Genomic DNA, 9,522 nt, shown 5'->3' with positions numbered 1-9,522 from the left:
CTCGATCGACAAACGACTGCTGGCCCGTTTGTTGGATCTGAAATGGTCAAAGTAATGAGCGTAAATATTGGTCGATGGCAGCCCTAATTTCAGCACTGAGAGAATTTTCCCCTAGAGTTTCATCCTCTGCTAAAGTCAATGACTAAATCTCTTCTATTCTAGCTACATTCTTATCACCATGCTCTGATACCATATTGAAAAGTGATGGTAGAAAAGAAAAACACCAGAGTTACGTGGAAAGCCCTAGACCATGGAGAAAAAACCACGAAAAAAGTTTTTTATTTAATTCAGATACACAGTACAAAATATAGGGATAGGTATAAATAACTAAAGGGATGAAACCTTAGACTGTAGACACCATGTAAATAGACGAAAATGCCTTTAGGGCTACACAACATTTTCAAAAGAAACATTTCATTGATATAAGGGAAAAACCCCAAGCAAGGATATTACAAGAAAGATCTCCAATTACTAACTAAAAAAGATAAACTGAAGTTTGCAAAAGGGTGTGTTAATTTACACCAAGAAAAAGCAGTAGACCAAACAAGTTCTAAAAAACGAGCACTAGAAGAAAAAGTGTCATTAACAAGTCTTCGATTCCTTTCACCCCATAAACACCAAAGGAATGCATGAATGAGAGCTAGCCAAAACATTTGCTTAGTACTATCAAAAGGATGACCCACTAAAATAGAGGTCAAAGCATCAGAAATATTATTAGAACAAGTGAAAGACCAATCAAAAGCAAGTAAGAGATGATTCCAAAAGGTAGTAGCAAAAAGACAATGGAAAAAGAGGTGAACCGACATTCAGCATGTTAGACACATATAACACCAAAGGGGGGAGAAAGACATATAAGGCATTCGCCTCTGTAAACGATCGGCAGTATTGATGGCACCCTAGCTAAGTTCCTAAAGAAAAATTTTAATCCTCTTGGGGTATCTATCCTTTCAAATCGCCAAATAAAGGTCAGTCAAAGTTGAATCTATAGCACCCATCAAATTAGCCATAATAGATTTAATTGTAAAGCCCATAGAAAGATCAAAGGGCCACAACTAAGCATCAGGGGAAGAACGTAAGCGTACAGATTCAAGGAGATGAGATAAAGAAGCCCATTCAACAATCTCTAACTCAGTAAGATTACGATGAAAATTCAAATTCTAAGCATATGTAGAAGAGATCCATGCATTAGTGACAATAACCTCAGGTTTTTATACAAGACGAAAGAGCCTATAAGTATTGACAAGGGCACCACAACTAAGCCAAGAGTCAAACCAGAAAGACGTAGAAGAACCATCACCAACACATCGACAAATCCGATTTGCAATCAGATAAGCAAAAGTACTAATATACCGCCAAGGATCTCTGGAAGAACCATAAGAAATAGGTGAGGGGCAAACACAATCAATAGAATAATATTTAATAACAATGAGTTTCCTCCATAAAGCACCACGCTTAGAAAGAAATCGCCATGTCCATTTTGCAAGAAATGTAGAGTTTCGACATTTAAAATTACCAATACCAAGACCATCCAACAATCGAGGACGCTGAGAAATCTCCCAATTCACATTATGTAGGCCTCCTTCACCTTGAGAACCCTCCAAAAAAAAAAAATCTGAAAAAAGAATCCATATGGATTTAATTAATGTTGAATTAACAAATGACAGCTTTGTTCCTTAAAGGAGGACAAAACAAGGGTTGTATTGTTGAATAAGTTGTTTAACCAAAGCACGCTTCCGCCAAGAATTGAGACCCCAAACATTCCAGGTAATTAGGGAACCTCATGGATTCTCAAAAGGCCCCTCCCTAATTGCCAAGATGGCAGATTTATCATAGTGGATCGATGAAAAAAGGCCTTGAAACTCCCTTTGAAGTTTGGGTTTTTTGCTAGTGGTATTGGTGATTTTTTTGTTTTTGGGTTTGGGGGGAGGTACCGAGGGTATGACCATAACACATAGACAATGTAAGGACAATATAGAAGCCAATTCATGAAGAATAATGGGTAAGGAGGGGGAAGTAAGAGGCGTATGTTGATTAATTGGATGGAGGACATTAATTAGGGAACCATGGTTGACCGTAGGGGAAGCTATGGGATTTTTTTTTTTGGGTTCAAATCTTATGGAAGAGGAGGGAGAGGGTGAATTGGTAAGTGGTTGATAGCATCTGGTTGATCACCAAAAATGGTGATATCAGGGTTGGTAATGAAATCGTCTTCCTTGGTGGAGCTAGAGAGATACCCCTCTATATCAGTTTCAATAAAAGGAAGGTTTTGGTTGTTGATTGAGGTGGAATGTATAGGTCCATCGTGTAAATTTTTATGGCCCTTATGGAATGTAACTGCTGAAAGAAAGTTGTGAAATGGGGGAGATGTTAAAGTAGATGGACTAATATTTTGGTTTTGGAAGGTAAAGAATGAGGTGGACTTGGGAGAATTAGTATGGCTTGGCATCACAGATGAGGTAGACTTAGGAGAATTAATTTGGCTTGGTTGGGTAGTTGATGTGGGGGAAAGGAAGGGTTCCGTTTGTGGGCCCACTAATCGGTCGGTTAAGGAAAGTGACGGAGGAAGATTTGAATTCTCCATATTCTCAGGAGATTCAGGTAAAGAAGGGAGATTTATATTTTCCTTATTTATAGAAGATTCAGTCAAAAGGCCGAGATATGGTGAGAGGGGGAGAGGGGGTAGGTGGCTGATCGGGTTCAAATACCATTGACTTACCTTTTTCGTTTAACCGATAATCAATGAGATCCACGTTTTCAGCAGCCTCCTTAATGTTGTATCCTTGTGGAGAGAGAGGTGAACGCTTCTGCCCCTGTCTGGTGCCGGACGACCAAATTCTGACCAAAAGTTTCATCGGCAGCTAACTCTTTTGGTAATCAAAATTCATGTGGAATGAAGCCATTCTTATTTTCCTTGATCTTCAGACCAGCAAAGGAGATAATCAAGCACCGTTCAGTATGATTTAAAGGTTGAATGAATCTGCCACACTTGTCTTCAATATATCGAAAAATATCTTCAATCCAGTGAGTAATTGGTAAATTAAACACGTCGATCTAGCCTCCATAAGATGTAACCATTTGTTGTTGGAAGGATGATGGTAAAGATGATGAGAGAAACTTTAGTTTCAGAGGGCCAATGGAAGTCCAGTCTGAGTTGGCACATAGGTTTTAAGAAGTATCCGAGCTATAAACATGCAGCAAAGCTTTATCATTAGAGATCGGATTAATAGTGCAATGAGATGCTAGGTAGGATTGGAGAGAGTCTCGAATAAGCAGCCGAGTATCGCTAAGAGCAGAACGCTGGACAACCACCATAGCCTGCCAATCAAATTGTGGTAGCAAAAAAGCAGAAGAAGGGTAAAGACCACCAGAGCTTGATAGGGCAGGGTCAAGCTTGGTCTTGGAAGAATGAAGCTTCGTGTCTGAACAGCCGCTTTGTAGGATTGCTTGCTAATATTGGTTGGGGCTTTGTTCATTGTTTTAGGTTTCTTAGAATAATCTGAAACTAAAGAAAAGAAAGAGAACCATCCTTTTTTGTCTTCCAGAGCAGGGATGGGGATTATTGAACGATGGCCAGACTGTTCTAAAAGGGTAAGCTCACCAAAAAAAAAAAAAAATATTTGTTGCTGTGTTTTTCAAGCCAAAGAGTGTCACCATCATCAAACAATTTTCTGAAGTATTTGTGGTTGCAGGGCTCCTTGAACAAAGATTGGAAAGAAGATGCCAACCAGTCAAGCGTTTTCTACGAGATAAAGATAGAATGGATATTCTTTTGTGTTATAAGTTTATAAGTATTTTTGTTTATATCTATGCACTTTTCTAAATGAAAACTATTGAATTATTAGTCATTTCTCTTATCTTGATAGGCTTACTTGTTTGGATTTATAAGTAATTATCCATTGAGTTGTTTATATTGTCTATTGAGTTCGTCTTAGTTCATGACTTTCATTATCTTGTTGAGTTTATTACAATTTATAAGTAATTATCCATTGACTTTCATTACAATTATTTAAGACCCGCAATATTTTAACAATAATCATTTTGTGAATATCTATGAATCATACATTTAATTATAATATTATATATTAAAACAAAATAAAAAACAGAAACCACTAAATTGATAAGTGAAAGAAGCCTTGCCAAATCCAGATTTCATATTTAAATTTGAAAATGAAACCCACTTAAAAATGGTAAAGCATTGAAAAGCTCTTAACATTATTATTGAAACAAAAAAAAAACGCATAAAACAATGTACTTTATGATTGTATATAACAAAAAAAAAATTGGTACCTTTCTTAGAAAATAAAATCACTCGTAAAGGAATCTTGGAAACTTTGAAGACTTCAAATAATTTAAGAAAAGATAGTGAGAATTTTGACCAAATAAATAAATTATTATATTTCAAGAAAATTAGTTGATTGTTATTTTAGTAAAAGAGGATAAGAGAGACAAATTCACATGGATTGGACTTTTGTGCATTACGTGGCATGGACTACTTTTGAAAATTTCCGTCTTTTGTGGGACCAAAATGAGAATATTTGTACGGAAACTCCCTTTTTCCAAAAATAAAGTAATCATTTGACAATTATTTTAACCAATCAGAATCGTCAGATTAACAGGGATGTAGGCCCCACCGATCTAATCAAATAGGAAATTTCCATTTTGTTTATAAATTAATTTTAAAATTGTAGCATCAATTCAATGAGGAAACCGGGCCCACGCATATTTACATCGAATACTTTATTTATTAAATTATTTCAGTCAAAATCAATTTATATTGAAATAAAATAACATTTGACTCTCAAGTCAAAGGTTCGGTCTCTCATGTATTAAGTTTTTCAATTTAGATTTCAATTTGAATTTTTTTTAGAATCATTATTCATGTATTTACTCAAAGTATCTTTGTAAATCTAACATTTGGAAAATTCTACACACGTTTAGAAATCAATGCACATATAAATTTTTCAAAGATAATCATAATAAAAAGTTTAAATTGAAATTAGTTTATGAAAATTTAGGAGTTCAATTTACTCAAATTGTAAGTTTCACATGATATTATTCTAATGAAATCTGGATATAGGTATAAATTAATACTCTTACAAAAGTTCTGTAGGGTGAAAATTTAACTTTCAAAACAAGGAGAGACAACATTTTTGGTTGGAGAATCCCACATTGGAAAATTTGATGTTAGAAGTCTAATCTTGAGTTTTGAGTTTGGGCCTCAAGAGGTACCCATGTTTTGGAGGAAGTGAGGAGATAGACTAATGTGGGTTCAATGGATGTCATTTTTTTAATTTTATTTTATTATTATTTTAACCGAAAAAGGAAGCAAACTGTCCATTCGTCCGCCTGTTCTGTTTCGTCCGCCCATCCCGTTCTGTCCACACACGTTCTGAGGCGGAGAGCTTCTTTCGCTCCCTACTGTTCGACGCTAAAGTCCTACAAAAGGTGTGGCATTCAGCAGTTCTAAAGACAAAATTAATTCTTCATTTCCCACTTCATTTTCCTCTCCTCATCCATCTTAGCTTTCCAAATAGTGAGTTTAGACAGGGTGTATGTTCCGGTCGGTAACGGTGCATTTCTGATCGGTTTTCATTTGGCTGTTTTATCCTGGGGACAGCGTGACAATTTTCAGACCTACTTGCACACTTGGGTAGATGGTCCTGACGATTTTGCTCTTCGCTTGACAGCCGTGCCTTGACGGTTTACTGTTGTTCTGAAGATCCTACCATTTCCAACAAGTTCAAAATTAAAACTGATACAATTATTAGTTCATGGTTTTAATTAATATAACTCACAAAATTTAAGGGTATAATTTGATATTTTTCCTAGCTTTAAAGCAAAATTTAAAAATAATTACACTATACCTTTAAGTTATTTTTCCCAAATTCAAACCTAAACTTAAATACTAACGTTAACAAAATATATGTGGTGAAATTTTCATAAATTCATTCAGGTCAATAAAATAAAAGTTTGCAAAAAAAAAAAAAAATGATTATTGGTATACTATTGAATAACTTTTCCAAAATTCATAAATTTCATCAAATAATTTTACCTCTAAATATAACTTTTCTACAAATTTTCAACAATTTTAGATCACAAGTATTTTTTTATAATTTAGTGAACGCATAATTGAATAAGGAAGGAAGCTTTGAAATAACTGCAAGCTTTTCCATGTCCATTTTAACACTTTTTCTTCCTTAACAATCATCTCTACCTTAACGTACACACATTATATTACATCTAACATCGATATACTACGTACAATTGGCCCACTTTTCTTTTTAAGTAGAATTAGGGTAGGAAATTTCACACTCAAATATCCGCTGAGCTATGTTTGTTTTGACTATAATTAGCTCACTTTAATTAACTAGTTTGATACTACGTTGTATGTGTTGTGTAAAGTTTCAAAAGATATTTTATTTACAAAAGTTAATAATATAACTTTATTGGACAATTGTCAAAAATTATAGTATCAAGTACATTTTTCAAAATTAGCACGATTTTTAAAACTCCTTAAACTATTTTTTCTCCATCAACCACCAAGATTTAGTTTTAAAAATTATTTTTTGGGTTTTCTCAGTGAAATCTCAAGTAATATTAACACCGAGATTCTACTAATTTTTTCACATATTTATAATCTTTCAAAATCTTATATCAAATCTTATATCTTTTCAAATATTCTCCAAATTCAATTATTTTTATCAAATCTTATATCAAAATTTTACATAATTTTCATACCCTAATTTTTGTTTCCACAATTATATGGATTTTCAAATTTCAAAATGGATTTATCCATTGTGATTTTTTAGATGGATGTCAAGTCCATTGTGATATTTAAATTTTTCAAATGAATCCCAATGTTAATCAACCCGAGATTTCAACAAGAATACCCAATTTTGCCCGAGATATATCTGTTAAACATATTTAAATAATAATATGTTTAATTAAAGTATGGGCTATGTATGTGGATTAATAATTTATTATATTGGGCTATTTTATTATATTGGGCTATTTTATTAGATTGGGCGTGATATAATTAATTAAGGCCCTAGATTCCTAATTGAATATGGATTTAGGTAGAAGCCTATTCTAGTTAATTAGTGTTTAATGGGAACCTAATTGAATAGTATATAAAGAGACCTTAAGCTTATGATCCCCAATATACCAAAACAATAAGCACTCAATTTTTCTTGAATTCTATCTAGAGAGACCCCACTAAAGGCATTTGGAGTTTTGGTTGAGGAAGACCATAGTCATCCATCATCATCTTGAAGCTATAATCAATTTTGCAATGGAATCCGGTATGTTATTCTTGACCATTTGGTATGAATGATCCTAGGGTTTATCTATTCAATATAGATATTAAGAATTTATGTTGTATCAGATCATGAATTTCTGTTGGATTGTTGGTTTAGGTTTGTTTTCCATTGGGATTTTGATTTTTGGTTAAAGAATTTAAAGATTATTTAAAAGAAAAAAAAAGAAGGCTGAACAATTTTACTAAATGTTTCGATTTTTCCATGCTGATTTGTGTTCTTTATCATTTTAATGTGATTGAAAATTGGCATGAACACAATTTAGTTATTTATTTATTATTGTGTCTTATATTTTCGATTGAATTGGTCAAAATAATATGTTACCAAAGGAAGATAATTATTTGGCCAAATTGTGAGTACGCATGTGGTAATGAGTATGTGACAATTATAAGGATTGCTCATGTGAAAAATAGTCGGTCCAAAGAAAGGCTGTTTTTTGACCGAGTTAATTGTTAGTACTTTGATTTACAGCCTTTTTGCCCAAAGGCTAGACAATGTTGTTGGATCGATAGAGGGGTGAATAGGGTTTAATTAAATTTTTTTTCTAAATTAACCCAATTAAACTAATTAATACACTTTTTATAAATAATAAGAAAATTTTAATTTATGCAACAAATAAGATGACAAATAGTGTGATAATTTAATTCTATCAAATTTTAGCAAATAAATAAGAACAAACTAAAACATACAATAAATTGCTAAAATTAATTGCAAAAATAAAAAGGAAAGAGTTAGAGAATAAGACTAGTGGTTCGGTCAAACTCGACCTAATCCACTCTTCAAACACCTCTTGTGAATTTTAATAAAATCTTTCCGACTCTTTCCACGGAAGCAAACCCGATCTTTTCCACAGTTTAGGATCAAACCGTTACAAATGTTGGAATTTTTGAGAACACAATACAACTCTCACTAGAGTGGATTTACAAGTTTAAGCACTCAACAAATTTACCCTTACAATACAATATCACTCTCTCAAGAATAAGATGAAAAAAAAAATTGGGAGCTTAGAGAGAGCAACAATGGAAACTTTTGAGTTTTGGAGGATTATGAAATGTAAAATTTGTTCGTACAAAATTTGGAGAGGAAGATGGTTTATATAGAGATTGGAAAAATTTTAGAAACCACAATTAATTTGAACTATTGTATTTTGGAAAAGAAAAATCAATGGTGGAGATTTTAAACTAAACTAGTCGTTAGATACAAACAAAATAAAATATTAAATTCCTTTTCTTTTGAAATTCATTTTCTTTTTAAAATTAATCTAAAAAATAAAAAACATACCATGTGTCAAAAACTAGCCATTAGACACAAACATAAAATAATATTAAATTCATTTTCTTTTAATTCATTTTCTTTTTAAAATTAATCTAAAAAATAAAAAACATACCATGTGTCAAAAACTAACCGTTAGACATAAACATAAAATAATATTAAATTAATTTTCCTTTTAATTCATTTTCTTTTTAAATTCATTATTTTTAAAGTCAATCCAAAAAAAAAAAAAATATATCATGTGTAAAAAAACTAACCGTTAGACACAAACATAAAATAATATTAAATTTATTTTCCTTTTAAATTCATTTTCTTTTTAAATTCATTCTTTTTAAAGTCAATCCAAAAATAAAAAGTCCATCATATGTTAATCTCTTAATGATCTACCATTCAACCAATATGTTGCCGCATGTCTACATGCAAATGGTTTGGTTATGCCACGTCATCCACCACGGTATTTTCTCTATAGACTTGTTTCGGTCATATCGTTTTCGGTTTAGCTCCGATTTGAGTGATTCAAGAGGTGTTGGAATCATTGTTCCGAGCTCTACGCTATGGACATATTAAAACACTAAAATTTTCAGTAATTAAAAATTGAGTTTGTTATCATGAAAACATTGATTAATTAATTAATTAAAATTAATTAATTTGAGATTAAGGGCCAAAAGGCCAACAAATGTTGTGTTAGGTATCTTGTTAGAGGAGCCCACCACATATGTGAAATTATTTTGTTATATTTAAATTGTGAGCATATGTTTTTTTGTTTATTGTTTCAGTTGGTCTTACTCAAATATCTGGAAATCTGAGTTCAATCCTTAAGTTGAATGGATCAAACTTAAGATTTGGAAGGAAAACCTAGAGATACTTCTCGGGTGTATGGATTTTGACCTTGCATTAAGGACCGATAAACCTATTTATACTGAAGAATAGCCAA

This window comes from Benincasa hispida, chromosome 4 (assembly GCF_009727055.1).
Source record: "Benincasa hispida cultivar B227 chromosome 4, ASM972705v1, whole genome shotgun sequence".
Classification (NCBI taxonomy): Eukaryota; Viridiplantae; Streptophyta; class Magnoliopsida; order Cucurbitales; family Cucurbitaceae; genus Benincasa; species Benincasa hispida.
The sequence above is the reverse complement of the archived record's forward strand: the minus strand, read 5'-3'. Positions refer to the sequence as shown.